Raw genomic sequence first — 17,093 nt, forward strand, 5'->3', positions numbered from 1 at the left:
CCTCCTCCTAACTAAAGTGTGTTCCATGTCCCCCCCTTCTCCTAACTAAAGTGTGTTCCATGTCCCTCCCTCCTCCTAACTAAAGTGTGTTCCATGTCCCCCCCTTCTCCTAACTAAAGTGTGTTCCATGTCCCTCCCTCCTCCTAACTAAAGTGTGTTCCATGTCCCTCCCTTCTCCTAACTAAAGTGTGTTCCATGTCCCTCCCTCCTCCTAACTAAAGTGTGTTCCATGTCCCCCCCTCCTAACTAAAGTGTGTTCCATGTCCCTCCCTCCTCCTAACTAAAGTGTGTTCCATGTCCCCCCCTTCTCCTAACTAAAGTGTGTTCCATGTCCCTCCCTCCTCCTAACTAAAGTGTGTTCCATGTCCCTCCCTCCTCCTAACTAAAGTGTGTTCCATGTCCCCCCCTACTCCTAACTAAAGTGTGTTCCATGTCCCTCCCTCCTCCTAACTAAAGTGTGTTCCACGTCCCCCCCTTCTCCTAACTAAAGTGTGTTCCATGTCCCTCCCTCCTCCTAAATAAAGTGTGTTCCATGTCCCCCCCCTTCTCCTAACTAAAGTGTGTTCCATGTCCCTCCCTCCTCCTAACTAAAGTGTGTTCCATGTCCCCCCCTTCTCCTAACTAAAGTGTGTTCCATGTCCCTCCCTCCTCCTAACTAAAGTGTGTTCCATGTCCCCCCCTCCTCCTAACTAAAGTGTGTGCCATGTCCCCCCCTCCTAACTAAAGTGTGTCCCATGTCCCTCCCTCCTCCTAACTAAAGTGTGTTCCATGTCCCCCCTCCTCCTAACTAAAGTGTGTGCCATGTCCCCCCTCCTAACTAAAGTGTGTCCCATGTCCCTCCCTCCTCCTAACTAAAGTGTGTTCCATGTCCCCCCCCTCTTCCTAACTAAAGTGTGTTTTATGGCCCCCCTCCTCCTAACTAAAGTGTGTTCCATGTCCCCCCTCCTAACTAAAGTGTGTTCCATGTCCCCCCCTCTTCCTAACTAAAGTGTGTTCCATGTCCCTCCCTCCTCCTAACTAAAGTGTGTGCCATGTCCCCCCCTCCTAACTAAAGTGTGTCCCATGTCCCTCCCTCTTCCTAACTAAAGTGTGTTCCATGGCCCCCCCTCCTCCTAACTAAAGTGTGTGCCATGTCCCTCCTCCTAACTAAAGTGTGTTCCATGTCCCCCCCTCTTCCTAACTAAAGTGTGTTCCATGTCCCTCCCTCCTCCTAACTAAAGTGTGTTCCATGTCCCCCCCCCTCTTCATAACTAAAGTGTGTTCCATGTCCCCCCCCTCTTCCTAACTAAAGTGTGTTCCATGTCCCTCCCTCCTCCTAACTAAAGTGTGTTCCATGTCCCCCCCCTCTTCCTAACTAAAGTGTGTTCCATGTCCCCCCCCTCCTCCTAACTAAAGTGTGTGCCATGTCCCCCCTCCTAACTAAAGTGTGTCCCATGTCCCCCCCTAATTAAAGTGTGTGCCATGTCCCCCCTCCCCCTCCTAACTAAAGTGTGTTCCATGCCCCCCCCCCTCTTCCTAACTAAAGTGTGTTCCATGTCCCTCCCTCCTCCTAACTAAAGTGTGTTCCATGTCCCCCCCCCTCCTAACTAAAGTGTGTGCCATGTCCCCCCCTTCTCCTAATTAAAGTGTGTTCCATGTCCCTCCCTCCTCCTAACTAAAGTGTGTTCCATGTCCCCCCCTCCTCCTAACTAAAGTGTGTTCCATGTCCCCCCTCATCTTCCTAACTAAAGTGTGTTCCATGTCCCCCCTCCTCCTAACTAAAGTGTGTTCCATGTCCCTCCCTCCTCCTAACTAAAGTGTGTTCCATGTCCCCCCCCTCCTCCTAACTAAAGTGTGTTCCATGTCCCCCCTCCTCCTAACTAAAGTGTGTTCCATGTCCCCCCTCCTCTTCCTAACTAAAGTGTGTTCCATGTCCCCCCTCCTCCTAACTAAAGTGTGTTCCATGTCCCTCCCTCCTCCTAACTAAAGTGTGTTCCATGTCCCCCCCCTCCTCCTAACTAAAGTGTGTTCCATGTCCCCCCACTCCTCCTAACTAAAGTGTGTTCCATGTCCCCCCTCCTCCTAACTAAAGTGTGTTCCATGTCCCCCTCCTCCTAACTAAAGTGTGTTCCATGTCCCCCCCCCTCCTAACTAAAGTGTGTCCCATGTCCCCCCCTAATTAAAGTGTGTGCCATGTCCCCCCTCCCCCTCCTAACTAAAGTGTGTGCCATGTCCCCCCTCCTAACTAAAGTGTGTCCCATGTCCCCCCCTAATTAAAGTGTGTGCCATGTCCCCCCCTCCCCCTCCTAACTAAAGTGTGTTCCATGTCCCCCCCCTCTTCCTAACTAAAGTGTGTTCCATGTCCCCCCCTTCTCCTAACTAAAGTGTGTTCCATGTCCCCCCTTCTCCTAACTAAAGTGTGTTTCATGTCCTTCCCTCCTCCTAACTAAAGTGTGTTCCATGTCCCCCCCTTCTCCTAACTAAAGTGTGTTCCGTGTCCCCCCTTCTCCTAACTAAAGTGTGTTCCATGTCCCTCCCTCCTCCTAACTAAAGTGTGTTCCATGTCCCTCCCTCCTCCTAACTAAAGTGTGTTCCATGCCCCCCCCTCCTAACTAAAGTGTGTTCCATGTCCCTCCCTCCTCCTAACTAAAGTGTGTTCCATGTCCCCCCCTTCTCCTAACTAAAGTGTGTTCCATGTCCCTCCCTCCTCCTAACTAAAGTGTGTTCCATGTCCCTCCCTCCTCCTAACTAAAGTGTGTTCCATGTCCCCCCCTTCTCCTAACTAAAGTGTGTTCCATGTCCCTCCCTCCTCCTAACTAAAGTGTGTTCCATGTCCCCCCCTTCTCCTAACTAAAGTGTGTTCCATGTCCCTCCCTCCTCCTAACTAAAGTGTGTTCCATGTCCCTCCCTTCTCCTAACTAAAGTGTGTTCCATGTCCCTCCCTCCTCCTAACTAAAGTGTGTTCCATGTCCCTCCCTTCTCCTAACTAAAGTGTGTTCCATGTCCCTCCCTCCTCCTAACTAAAGTGTGTTCCATGTCCCCCCCTCCTAACTAAAGTGTGTTCCATGTCCCTCCCTCCTCCTAACTAAAGTGTGTTCCATGTCCCCCCCTTCTCCTAACTAAAGTGTGTTCCATGTCCCTCCCTCCTCCTAACTAAAGTGTGTGCCATGTCCCTCCCTCCTCCTAACTAAAGTGTGTTCCATGTCCCTCCCTCCTCCTAACTAAAGTGTGTTCCATGTCCCCCCCTACTCCTAACTAAAGTGTGTTCCATGTCCCTCCCTCCTCCTAACTAAAGTGTGTTCCATGTCCCCCCCTTCTCCTAACTAAAGTGTGTTCCATGTCCCTCCCTCCTCCTAAATAAAGTGTGTTCCATGTCCCCCCCTTCTCCTAACTAAAGTGTGTTCCATGTCCCTCCCTCCTCCTAACTAAAGTGTGTTCCATGTCCCCCCCTTCTCCTAACTAAAGTGTGTTCCATGTCCCTCCCTCCTCCTAACTAAAGTGTGTTCCATGTCCCCCCCTCCTCCTAACTAAAGTGTGTGCCATGTCCCCCCCTCCTAACTAAAGTGTGTCCCATGTCCCTCCCTCCTCCTAACTAAAGTGTGTTCCATGTCCCCCCTCCTCCTAACTAAAGTGTGTGCCATGTCCCCCCTCCTAACTAAAGTGTGTCCCATGTCCCTCCCTCCTCCTAACTAAAGTGTGTTCCATGTCCCCCCCCTCTTCCTAACTAAAGTGTGTTTTATGGCCCCCCTCCTCCTAACTAAAGTGTGTTCCATGTCCCCCCTCCTAACTAAAGTGTGTTCCATGTCCCCCCCTCTTCCTAACTAAAGTGTGTTCCATGTCCCTCCCTCCTCCTAACTAAAGTGTGTGCCATGTCCCCCCCTCCTAACTAAAGTGTGTCCCATGTCCCTCCCTCTTCCTAACTAAAGTGTGTTCCATGGCCCCCCCTCCTCCTAACTAAAGTGTGTGCCATGTCCCTCCTCCTAACTAAAGTGTGTTCCATGTCCCCCCCTCTTCCTAACTAAAGTGTGTTCCATGTCCCTCCCTCCTCCTAACTAAAGTGTGTTCCATGTCCCCCCCCCTCTTCATAACTAAAGTGTGTTCCATGTCCCCCCCCTCTTCCTAACTAAAGTGTGTTCCATGTCCCTCCCTCCTCCTAACTAAAGTGTGTTCCATGTCCCCCCCCTCTTCCTAACTAAAGTGTGTTCCATGTCCCCCCCCTCCTCCTAACTAAAGTGTGTGCCATGTCCCCCCTCCTAACTAAAGTGTGTCCCATGTCCCCCCCTAATTAAAGTGTGTGCCATGTCCCCCCTCCCCCTCCTAACTAAAGTGTGTTCCATGCCCCCCCCCTCTTCCTAACTAAAGTGTGTTCCATGTCCCTCCCTCCTCCTAACTAAAGTGTGTTCCATGTCCCCCCCCCTCCTAACTAAAGTGTGTGCCATGTCCCCCCCTTCTCCTAATTAAAGTGTGTTCCATGTCCCTCCCTCCTCCTAACTAAAGTGTGTTCCATGTCCCCCCCTCCTCCTAACTAAAGTGTGTTCCATGTCCCCCCTCATCTTCCTAACTAAAGTGTGTTCCATGTCCCCCCTCCTCCTAACTAAAGTGTGTTCCATGTCCCTCCCTCCTCCTAACTAAAGTGTGTTCCATGTCCCCCCCCTCCTCCTAACTAAAGTGTGTTCCATGTCCCCCCTCCTCCTAACTAAAGTGTGTTCCATGTCCCCCCTCCTCTTCCTAACTAAAGTGTGTTCCATGTCCCCCCTCCTCCTAACTAAAGTGTGTTCCATGTCCCTCCCTCCTCCTAACTAAAGTGTGTTCCATGTCCCCCCCCTCCTCCTAACTAAAGTGTGTTCCATGTCCCCCCACTCCTCCTAACTAAAGTGTGTTCCATGTCCCCCCTCCTCCTAACTAAAGTGTGTTCCATGTCCCCCTCCTCCTAACTAAAGTGTGTTCCATGTCCCCCCCCCTCCTAACTAAAGTGTGTCCCATGTCCCCCCCTAATTAAAGTGTGTGCCATGTCCCCCCTCCCCCTCCTAACTAAAGTGTGTGCCATGTCCCCCCTCCTAACTAAAGTGTGTCCCATGTCCCCCCCTAATTAAAGTGTGTGCCATGTCCCCCCTCCCCCTCCTAACTAAAGTGTGTTCCATGTCCCCCCCCTCTTCCTAACTAAAGTGTGTTCCATGTCCCCCCCTTCTCCTAACTAAAGTGTGTTCCATGTCCCCCCTTCTCCTAACTAAAGTGTGTTTCATGTCCTTCCCTCCTCCTAACTAAAGTGTGTTCCATGTCCCCCCCTTCTCCTAACTAAAGTGTGTTCCGTGTCCCCCCTTCTCCTAACTAAAGTGTGTTCCATGTCCCTCCCTCCTCCTAACTAAAGTGTGTTCCATGTCCCTCCCTCCTCCTAACTAAAGTGTGTTCCATGCCCCCCCCTCCTAACTAAAGTGTGTTCCATGTCCCTCCCTCCTCCTAACTAAAGTGTGTTCCATGTCCCCCCCTTCTCCTAACTAAAGTGTGTTCCATGTCCCTCCCTCCTCCTAACTAAAGTGTGTTCCATGTCCCTCCCTCCTCCTAACTAAAGTGTGTTCCATGTCCCCCCCTTCTCCTAACTAAAGTGTGTTCCATGTCCCTCCCTCCTCCTAACTAAAGTGTGTTCCATGTCCCCCCCTTCTCCTAACTAAAGTGTGTTCCATGTCCCTCCCTCCTCCTAACTAAAGTGTGTTCCATGTCCCTCCCTTCTCCTAACTAAAGTGTGTTCCATGTCCCTCCCTCCTCCTAACTAAAGTGTGTTCCATGTCCCTCCCTTCTCCTAACTAAAGTGTGTTCCATGTCCCTCCCTCCTCCTAACTAAAGTGTGTTCCATGTCCCCCCCTCCTAACTAAAGTGTGTTCCATGTCCCTCCCTCCTCCTAACTAAAGTGTGTTCCATGTCCCCCCCTTCTCCTAACTAAAGTGTGTTCCATGTCCCTCCCTCCTCCTAACTAAAGTGTGTGCCATGTCCCTCCCTCCTCCTAACTAAAGTGTGTTCCATGTCCCTCCCTCCTCCTAACTAAAGTGTGTTCCATGTCCCCCCCTACTCCTAACTAAAGTGTGTTCCATGTCCCTCCCTCCTCCTAACTAAAGTGTGTTCCATGTCCCCCCCTTCTCCTAACTAAAGTGTGTTCCATGTCCCTCCCTCCTCCTAAATAAAGTGTGTTCCATGTCCCCCCCTTCTCCTAACTAAAGTGTGTTCCATGTCCCTCCCTCCTCCTAACTAAAGTGTGTTCCATGTCCCCCCCTTCTCCTAACTAAAGTGTGTTCCATGTCCCTCCCTCCTCCTAACTAAAGTGTGTTCCATGTCCCCCCCTCCTCCTAACTAAAGTGTGTGCCATGTCCCCCCCTCCTAACTAAAGTGTGTCCCATGTCCCTCCCTCCTCCTAACTAAAGTGTGTTCCATGTCCCCCCTCCTCCTAACTAAAGTGTGTGCCATGTCCCCCCTCCTAACTAAAGTGTGTCCCATGTCCCTCCCTCCTCCTAACTAAAGTGTGTTCCATGTCCCCCCCCTCTTCCTAACTAAAGTGTGTTTTATGGCCCCCCTCCTCCTAACTAAAGTGTGTTCCATGTCCCCCCTCCTAACTAAAGTGTGTTCCATGTCCCCCCCTCTTCCTAACTAAAGTGTGTTCCATGTCCCTCCCTCCTCCTAACTAAAGTGTGTGCCATGTCCCCCCCTCCTAACTAAAGTGTGTCCCATGTCCCTCCCTCTTCCTAACTAAAGTGTGTTCCATGGCCCCCCCTCCTCCTAACTAAAGTGTGTGCCATGTCCCTCCTCCTAACTAAAGTGTGTTCCATGTCCCCCCCTCTTCCTAACTAAAGTGTGTTCCATGTCCCTCCCTCCTCCTAACTAAAGTGTGTTCCATGTCCCCCCCCTCTTCATAACTAAAGTGTGTTCCATGTCCCCCCCCTCTTCCTAACTAAAGTGTGTTCCATGTCCCTCCCTCCTCCTAACTAAAGTGTGTTCCATGTCCCCCCCCTCTTCCTAACTAAAGTGTGTTCCATGTCCCCCCCCCTCCTCCTAACTAAAGTGTGTGCCATGTCCCCCCTCCTAACTAAAGTGTGTCCCATGTCCCCCCCTAATTAAAGTGTGTGCCATGTCCCCCCTCCCCCTCCTAACTAAAGTGTGTTCCATGCCCCCCCCCCCTCTTCCTAACTAAAGTGTGTTCCATGTCCCTCCCTCCTCCTAACTAAAGTGTGTTCCATGTCCCCCCCTCCTCCTAACTAAAGTGTGTGCCATGTCCCCCCCTTCTCCTAATTAAAGTGTGTTCCATGTCCCTCCCTCCTCCTAACTAAAGTGTGTTCCATGTCCCCCCCTCCTCCTAACTAAAGTGTGTTCCATGTCCCCCCTCATCTTCCTAACTAAAGTGTGTTCCATGTCCCCCCTCCTCCTAACTAAAGTGTGTTCCATGTCCCTCCCTCCTCCTAACTAAAGTGTGTTCCATGTCCCCCCCCTCCTCCTAACTAAAGTGTGTTCCATGTCCCCCCTCCTCCTAACTAAAGTGTGTTCCATGTCCCCCCTCCTCTTCCTAACTAAAGTGTGTTCCATGTCCCCCCTCCTCCTAACTAAAGTGTGTTCCATGTCCCTCCCTCCTCCTAACTAAAGTGTGTTCCATGTCCCCCCCCTCCTCCTAACTAAAGTGTGTTCCATGTCCCCCCCCTCCTCCTAACTAAAGTGTGTTCCATGTCCCCCCTCCTCCTAACTAAAGTGTGTTCCATGTCCCCCTCCTCCTAACTAAAGTGTGTTCCATGTCCCCCCCCCCTCCTAACTAAAGTGTGTCCCATGTCCCCCCCTAATTAAAGTGTGTGCCATGTCCCCCATCCCCCTCCTAACTAAAGTGTGTGCCATGTCCCCCCTCCTAACTAAAGTGTGTCCCATGTCCCCCCCTAATTAAAGTGTGTGCCATGTCCCCCCTCCCCCTCCTAACTAAAGTGTGTTCCATGTCCCCCCCCTCTTCCTAACTAAAGTGTGTTCCATGTCCCCCCCTTCTCCTAACTAAAGTGTGTTCCATGTCCCCCCTTCTCCTAACTAAAGTGTGTTCCATGTCCTTCCCTCCTCCTAACTAAAGTGTGTTCCATGTCCCCCCCTTCTCCTAACTAAAGTGTGTTCCATGTCCCCCCTTCTCCTAACTAAAGTGTGTTCCATGTCCCTCCCTCCTCCTAACTAAAGTGTGTTCCATGTCCCCCCCTTCTCCTAACTAAAGTGTGTTCCATGTCCCTCCCTCCTCCTAACTAAAGTGTGTTCCATGTCCCCCCCTTCTCCTAACTAAAGTGTGTTCCATGTCCCTCCCTCCTCCTAACTAAAGTGTGTTCCAGTTCCCCCCCTTCTCCTAACTAAAGTGTGTTCCATGTCCCCCCCTTGTCCTAACTAAAGTGTGTTCCATGTCCCCCCCTTCTCCTAACTAAAGTGTGTTCCATGTCCCTCCCTCCTCCTAACTAAAGTGTGTTCCATGTCCCCCCCTTCTCCTAACTAAAGTGTGTTCCATGTCCCTCCCTCCTCCTAACTAAGGTGTGTTTTATGGCCCCCCTCCTCCTAACTAAAGTGTGTTCCATGTCCCTCCTTCCTCCTAACTAAAGTGTGTTCCATGTCCCTCCCTCCTCCTAACTAAAGTGTGTTCCATGTCCCCCCCTCCTAACTAAAGTGTGTTCCATGTCCCTCCCTCCTCCTAACTAAAGTGTGTTCCATGTCCCTCCCTCCTCCTAACTAAAGTGTGTTCCATGTCCCCCCCTTCTCCTAACTAAAGTGTGTTCCATGTCCCTCCCTCCTCCTAACTAAAGTGTGTTCCATGTCCCTCCCTCCTCCTAACTAAAGTGTGTTCCATGTCCCCCCCTTCTCCTAACTAAAGTGTGTTCCATGTCCCTCCCTCCTCCTAACTAAAGTGTGTTCCATGTCCCCCCCTTCTCCTAACTAAAGTGTGTTCCATGTCCCTCCCTCCTCCTAACTAAAGTGTGTTCCATGTCCCCCCCTTCTCCTAACTAAAGTGTGTTCCATGTCCCTCCCTCCTCCTAACTAAAGTGTGTTCCATGTCCCTCCCTCCTCCTAACTAAAGTGTGTTCCATGTCCCCCCCTTCTCCTAACTAAAGTGTGTTCCATGTCCCTCCCTCCTCCTAACTAAAGTGTGTTCCATGTCCCCCCCTTCTCCTAACTAAAGTGTGTTCCATGTCCCTCCCTCCTCCTAACTAAAGTGTGTTCCATGTCCCCCCCTTCTCCTAACTAAAGTGTGTTCCATGTCCCCCCCTTCTCCTAACTAAAGTGTGTTCCATGTCCCCCCCTTCTCCTAACTAAAGTGTGTTCCATGTCCCTCCCTCCTCCTAACTAAAGTGTGTTCCATGTCCCCCCCTTCTCCTAACTAAAGTGTGTTCCATGTCCCCCCCTTCTCCTAACTAAAGTGTGTTCCATGTCCCTCCCTCCTCCTAACTAAAGTGTGTTTTATGGCCCCCCTCCTCCTAACTAAAGTGTGTTCCATGTCCCTCCCTCCTCCTAACTAAAGTGTGTTCCATGTCCCTCCCTCCTCCTATCTAAAGTGTGTTCCATGCCCCCCCCTCCTAACTAAAGTGTGTTCCATGTCCCTCCCTCCTCCTAACTAAAGTGTGTTCCATGTCCCCCCCTTCTCCTAACTAAAGTGTGTTCCATGTCCCTCCCTCCTCCTAACTAAAGTGTGTGCCATGTCCCTCCCTCCTCCTAACTAAAGTGTGTTCCATGTCCCTCCCTCCTCCTAACTAAAGTGTGTTCCATGTCCCCCCCTTCTCCTAACTAAAGTGTGTTCCATGTCCCTCCCTCCTCCTAACTAAAGTGTGTTCCATGTCCCCCCCTTCTCCTAACTAAAGTGTGTTCCATGTCCCTCCCTCCTCCTAACTAAAGTGTGTTCCATGTCCCCCCCTTCTCCTAACTAAAGTGTGTTCCATGTCCCTCCCTCCTCCTAACTAAAGTGTGTTCCATGTCCCTCCCTCCTCCTAACTAAAGTGTGTTCCATGTCCCTCCCTTCTCCTAACTAAAGTGTGTTCCATGTCCCTCCCTCCTCCTAACTAAAGTGTGTTCCATGTCCCCCCCTCCTAACTAAAGTGTGTTCCATGTCCCTCCCTCCTCCTAACTAAAGTGTGTTCCATGTCCCCCCCTTCTCCTAACTAAAGTGTGTTCCATGTCCCTCCCTCCTCCTAACTAAAGTGTGTGCCATGTCCCTCCCTCCTCCTAACTAAAGTGTGTTCCATGTCCCTCCCTCCTCCTAACTAAAGTGTGTTCCATGTCCCCCCCTTCTCCTAACTAAAGTGTGTTCCATGTCCCTCCCTCCTCCTAACTAAAGTGTGTTCCATGTCCCCCCCTTCTCCTAACTAAAGTGTGTTCCATGTCCCTCCCTCCTCCTAACTAAAGTGTGTTCCATGTCCCCCCCTTCTCCTAACTAAAGTGTGTTCCATGTCCCTCCCTCCTCCTAACTAAAGTGTGTTCCATGTCCCCCCCTTCTCCTAACTAAAGTGTGTTCCATGTCCCTCCCTCCTCCTAACTAAAGTGTGTTCCATGTCCCCCCTCCTCCTAACTAAAGTGTGTGCCATGTCCCCCCCTCCTAACTAAAGTGTGTCCCATGTCCCTCCCTCCTCCTAACTAAAGTGTGTTCCATGTCCCCTCTCCTCCTAACTAAAGTGTGTGCCATGTCCCCCCCTCCTAACTAAAGTGTGTCCCATGTCCCTCCCTCCTCCTAACTAAAGTGTGTTCCATGTCCCCCCCCTCTTCCTAACTAAAGTGTGTTTTATGGCCCCCCTCCTCCTAACTAAAGTGTGTGCCATGTCCCCCCTCCTAACTAAAGTGTGTTCCATGTCCCCCCCTCTTCCTAACTAAAGTGTATTCCATGTCCCTCCCTCCTCCTAACTAAAGTGTGTGCCATGTCCCCCCCTCCTAACTAAAGTGTGTCCCATGTCCCTCCCTCCTCCTAACTAAAGTGTGTTCCATGTCCCCCCCCTCTTCCTAACTAAAGTGTGTTCCATGGCCCCCCCTCCTCCTAACTAAAGTGTGTGCCATGTCCCTCCTCCTAACTAAAGTGTGTTCCATGTCCCCCCCTCTTCCTAACTAAAGTGTGTTCCATGTCCCTCCCTCCTCCTAACTAAAGTGTGTTCCATGTCCCCCCCCTCTTCATAACTAAAGTGTGTTCCATGTCCCCCCCCCTTCCTAACTAAAGTGTGTTCCATGTCCCTCCCTCCTCCTAACTAAAGTGTGTTCCATGTCCCCCCCCCCCTCTTCCTAACTAAAGTGTGTTCCATGTCCCCCCCCTCCTCCTAACTAAAGTGTGTGCCATGTCCCCCCTCCTAACTAAAGTGTGTCCCATGTCCCCCCCTAATTAAAGTGTGTGCCATGTCCCCCCTCCCCCTCCTAACTAAAGTGTGTTCCATGCCCCCCCCTCTTCCTAACTAAAGTGTGTTCCATGTCCCTCCCTCCTCCTAACTAAAGTGTGTTCCATGTCCCCCCCTCCTCCTAACTAAAGTGTGTGCCATGTCCCCCCCTCCTAACTAAAGTGTGTCCCATGTCCCTCCCTCCTCCTAACTAAAGTGTGTTCCATGTCCCCCCCTCCTCCTAACTAAAGTGTGTGCCATGTCCCCCCCTCCTAACTAAAGTGTGTCCCATGTCCCTCCCTCCTCCTAACTAAAGTGTGTTCCATGTCCCCCCCCTCTTCCTAACTAAAGTGTGTTCCATGGCCCCCCTCCTCCTAACTAAAGTGTGTGCCATGTCCCCCCTCCTAACTAAAGTGTGTGCCATGTCCCCCCTCCTAACTAAAGTGTGTTCCATGTCCCCCCCTCTTCCTAACTAAAGTGTGTTCCATGTCCCTCCCTCCTCCTAACTAAAGTGTGTGCCATGTCCCCCCCTCCTAACTAAAGTGTGTCCCATGTCCCTCCCTCCTCCTAACTAAAGTGTGTTCCATGTCCCCCCCCTCTTCCTAACTAAAGTGTGTTCCATGGCCCCCCCTCCTCCTAACTAAAGTGTGTGCTATGTCCCCCCTCCTAACTAAAGTGTGTGCCATGTCCCTCCTCCTAACTAAAGTGTGTTCCATGTCCCCCCCTCTTCCTAACTAAAGTGTGTTCCATGTCCCTCCCTCCTCCTAACTAAAGTGTGTTCCATGTCCCCCCCTCTTCATAACTAAAGTGTGTTCCATGTCCCCCCCTCTTCCTAACTAAAGTGTGTTTCATGTCCCTCCCTCCTCCTAACTAAAGTGTGTTCCATGTCCCCCCCCCTCTTCCTAACTAAAGTGTGTTCCATGTCCCCCCCCTCCTCCTAACTAAAGTGTGTGCCATGTCCCCCCTCCTAACTAAAGTGTGTCCCATGTCCCCCCCTAATTAAAGTGTGTGCCATGTCCCCCCTCCCCCTCCTAACTAAAGTGTGTTCCATGTCCCCCCCCTCTTCCTAACTAAAGTGTGTTCCATGTCCCCCCCCCTCCTCCTAACTAAAGTGAGTGCCATGTCCCCCCTCCTAACTAAAGTGTGTCCCTTGTCCCCCCCTAATTAAAGTATGTGCCATGTCCCCCCTCCCCCTCCTAACTAAAGTGTGTTCCATGTCCCTCCCTCCCTCCTCCTAACTAAAGCGTGTTCCATGTCCCCCCCCTCTTCCTAACTAAAGTGTGTTCCATGTCCCCCCCTCCTCCTAACTAAAGTGTGTGCCATGTCCCCCCTCCTAACTAAAGTGTGTCCCATGTCCCCCCTAATTAAAGTGTGTGCCATGTCCCCCCTCCCCCTCCTAACTAAAGTGAGTGCCGTGTCCCCCCCTCTAAATAAAGTGTGTGCCGTGTCCCCCCTCCCCCTCCCCTACTAACTAAAGTGTGTGCCATGTTCCCCCCCTCCCCCTCCTAACTAAAGTGTGTGCCGTGTCCCCCCCTCTAACTAAAGTGTGTGCCATGTCCCCCCCCAGGCACATAAAGATGGGATCCAGACCCAGCCCACAGTCAAGAGCTTTGCCGGTGGTGAGCGGAAACCACACTATCAGCTCCGAGTCCTGTCCTGCACAATCACTGATAGAGACCCACGTGTGACAGACTGAAGAAGGGAGGAGGCGCTGCACATATCTGGTAAGTGACGGGTGGGGGGATTTAGAGCATTTGTTTATTCTAATCTATTTTTTAGGCCCCTTTCCTCACCCTCCCTGTAACTCCCTCTTCAGTTCTACTGCCCTTACCCTCCCTGTAACTCACCCCTCATGATCCCTCTAACTCCCTGTCAGCGTCCCTACCCTCACCCTTCCTCTAACTCCCTGTCAGCGTCCATGCACTCACTCTCCCTATAATACCCCATGAGCGTCCCTGCCCTCACCCTCCCCGTCAGCTTTCCTGCCCTCACCCACCCTGTATCTCCCCCTCACCGTCCGTGCCTGCATATAGTGTAATGTGAATAAGATTGCGCTACAGTGTGGCGTAATTTGAATTGGAGGTACTGTTCTCAGGTGCTATTGTGTCCACGCCCCTTCCTTGGGAGACCACACCCCTCTTTTGTAATGCACGGTCCCTTTATGAGTTAAGGGAGGAAGGGCGCCGAACACCCTTGCACCGGCCCTGAGCGGCGCCTACACTCTGGCCTGCACACACATCTCAAGTGAGAGAGGGGGAAGATGGAGATATATATGTGCCTCCCCAGCCAAAGACCTCACCGCACGTCACTGCCTCTGACACTTTCTCTTCATTTGATCCCACAAGTGAAGATGAAGTACAGTATCAACACTCTTCTCATCCTCCTACTCCACTACCTCTCCTCTTGATCCTATACCCTCACAGGTCAGTAAAACATTGTCTCCTGCGCTTATCCCAACCTTAACTAAAATCTGTAATCTCTCTCTCTACTGGTATCTTTCCTTCTCTATACAAGCATGGAGTGATTACTCCCATTCTAAAAAAACACAACTCTGACCCAAACACACTCTCTAACTACCATCCCATCTCTCAGCTCCCATGCCTCTCCCCCGTCCCATCTCTCAGCTCCCAGGTCCCTCCAAGCTACTTGAGAGACTTGCCTACACTCTCCTTACACACTTTCTTAACTCCCACAACTTATTGGACCCACTTCAGTCAGGCTTTCGTGCCCAACACTCCACAGAGACGGCACTGACCAAAGTAGTGAACGATTTAGTCACTGCTAGATCAAAAGGCCATTACACACTACTTATCCTTCTAGAGCTCTCTGCTGCTTTTGACACTGTTGACCACTCTCCTCATACAAACACTACAATCCCTAGGTCTTCGGGACACAGCCCTTACTTGGTTCTCATCCTACCTATCTAATCGCTCTTTCAGTGTTCACATCTCTGAATCTACCTCCTCATCGCTACCTCTATCAGTTGGAGTACCGCTGTTCTCAATCTATACCTCATCTCTTGGTAAACTAATCAGCTCCTTCGGATTTCAGTATCATCTGTACGCTGATGATACTCATATCTACCTTTCCTCCCCAGATTTGTCACCACCAGTATTGGCTCGTGTCACTGGATGCCTGTCTGCCATTTCATCTTGGATGTCATCTCGCCACCTCAAACTCAACATTTCCAAAACAGAATTATTTTCCCACCAGCCAAGAGTAGTTTCCAACCTGATATCTCCATAACTGCTGACAATGCAACTATCCACCCCACCCCACAAGCTCGCTGCCTAGGTGTCACCATTGACTCTGAACTGTCCTTTGTTACCCACATTCAATCTGTCACTAAATCATGTTACATGCACCTTAAAAACATATCCAAAATACGCCCTCATCTTACACAAGACACTGCAAAAACGCTAATCCATGCTCTCATCATCTCCCGCATTGATTATTGTAATAGTCTCCTGACCGGTCTTCCCAAACATAGGCTCTCCCCACTACAATCCATTCTGAATGCAGCTGCGAGGCTAATCTTCCTTGCTAGACGTTCATCGTCTACAGATCCGCTCTGTCAGTCCCTCCATTGGTTACCGGTATTCTACCGTGTTAAATATAAAATACTGTTACTTACATACAAGGCCATTAGCCAAACTGCACCAACATACATCTCCTCGCTCATCTCATAATATCTCCCAACCCGACCTCTCCGCTCTGCACAAGATCTACGTCTCTCATCCACATTTATTACCTGTTCACACTCAAAATTACAGGACTTTATCCGGGCTTCTCCCACTCTGTGGAATGCCCTCCCACGCACAATAAGACTCGCCTCTAGTCTCCAAACCTTTAAACGTTCCCTGAAAACTCATCTCTTCAGACAGCCCATCAAATTCCAGACCCACACACATAACCTTCAGTGCTTCCCTATCTAATTACATCCCCTCTGTTCAGTCCACATAACCTCACATTTTGTCTTCCAACATTGCGGGGTGATCATATCATACAACCCATTAAGAACCTAGCAACCTGGGGAACCATTATGTGACAAGTAGCATCTATCCTTGTGTATCTATGCCTATTTCCCTATAGATTGTAAGCTTGTGAGCAGGGCCCTCTTACCTCTATGTCTGTCTTTTATTACCCAGTTTTGTTCTATTATTGTTCTAATTGTAAAGCGCAACGGAATATGCTGCGCTATATAAGAAACTGCTAATAATAATAAATACATAATTAAATAAATATGGGGGCTTTATGTATAGTGTCATGTACTGTATATTGGTGGTCATTCCGAGTTGTTCGCTTGCTGCTATTTTTAGCAGAATTGCTAATAGGCTAAAATCCGGCAGTTCTGCGCATGCGCTAAGCAATTTTACACAAAACTATGCTATTTTACTCACAGGCGAACAAAGCTTTTCAGTCGCTCTGCTGATTGTAGTGTGATTGACAGGAAAGGGGTGTTTCTGGGCGGAAACTGTCCGTTTTCAGGGAGTTTGCTAAAAAACGCAGGCGTGCCAGGTAAAAACACGGGAGTGGCTGGAGAAACGGGGGAGTGGCTGGCCGAACGCAGGGCGTGTTTGTGACGTCAAACCAGAAACTAAACGGGCTGAGCTGATCACAACCTAGGAGTAGGTCTGGAGCTACTCAGAAACTGCAAGAAAAATAAGATTTTAAACCTACCGGTAAATCTTTTTCTCCTAGTCCGTAGAGGATGCTGGGGACTCCGTAAGGACCATGGGGAATAGACAGGCTCCGCAGGAGACATGGGCACTATAAAGAAACTTTAGAATGGGTGTGCACTGGCTCCTCCCTCTATGCCCCTCCTCCAGACCTCAGTTAGAGAAACTGTGCCCGGAGGAGACGGACAGTACGAGGAAAGGATTTTGTTAATCTAAGGGCAAGATTCATACCAGCCCACACCATCCACACCGTACAACATGGAATATACGAAACAGTTAACAGTATGAAACAACACAGCATCAGCTAAAGACTGATCAAAACTGTAACATAACCCTTATGTAAACAATAACTATATACAAGTCTTGAAGAATGTTGTCCCCACTGGGATGGGCGCCCAGCATCCTCTACGGACTACGAGAAATAGATTTACCAGTAGGTTTAAAATCTTATTTTCTCTTACGTCCTAGAGGATGCTGGGGACTCCGTAAGGACCATGGGGATTATACCAAAGCTCCCAAACGGGCGGGAGAGTGCGGATGACTCTGCAGCACCGATTGAGCAAACACAAGGTCCTCCTCAGCCAGGGTATCAAACTTGTAGAATTTTGCAAAAGTGTTTGAACCCGACCAAGTAGCAGCTCGGCAAAGCTGTAAAGCCGAGACCCCTCGGGCAGCCGCCCAAGAAGAGCCCACCTTCCTAGTGGAATGGGCCTTCACCGAATTAAGTAACGGCAGTCCAGCCGTAGAATGAGCCTGCTGAATCGTGTTACAGATCCAGCGAGCAATAGTCTGCTTAGAAGCAGGAGCGCCAACCTTGTTGACTGCAGTATCCCTTCCCCATTCTGCCAGCTGCCCACCCCACCCGTCTGCCAGTATCCCTTCCCCATTCTGCCACTGCCGGCTGCCCACCCCACCCGTCTGCCAGTATCCCTTCCCCATTCTGCCACTGCCGGCTGCCCACCCCACCCGTCTGTCAGTATCCCTTCCCCATTCTGCCACTGCCAGCTGCCCACCCCACCCGTCTGCCAGTATCCCTTCCCCATTCTGCCACTGCAGGCTGCCCACCCCACCCGTCTGCCAGTGTCCCTTCCCCATTCTG

Source organism: Pseudophryne corroboree, chromosome 2, assembly GCF_028390025.1.
Source record: "Pseudophryne corroboree isolate aPseCor3 chromosome 2, aPseCor3.hap2, whole genome shotgun sequence".
Classification (NCBI taxonomy): Eukaryota; Metazoa; Chordata; class Amphibia; order Anura; family Myobatrachidae; genus Pseudophryne; species Pseudophryne corroboree.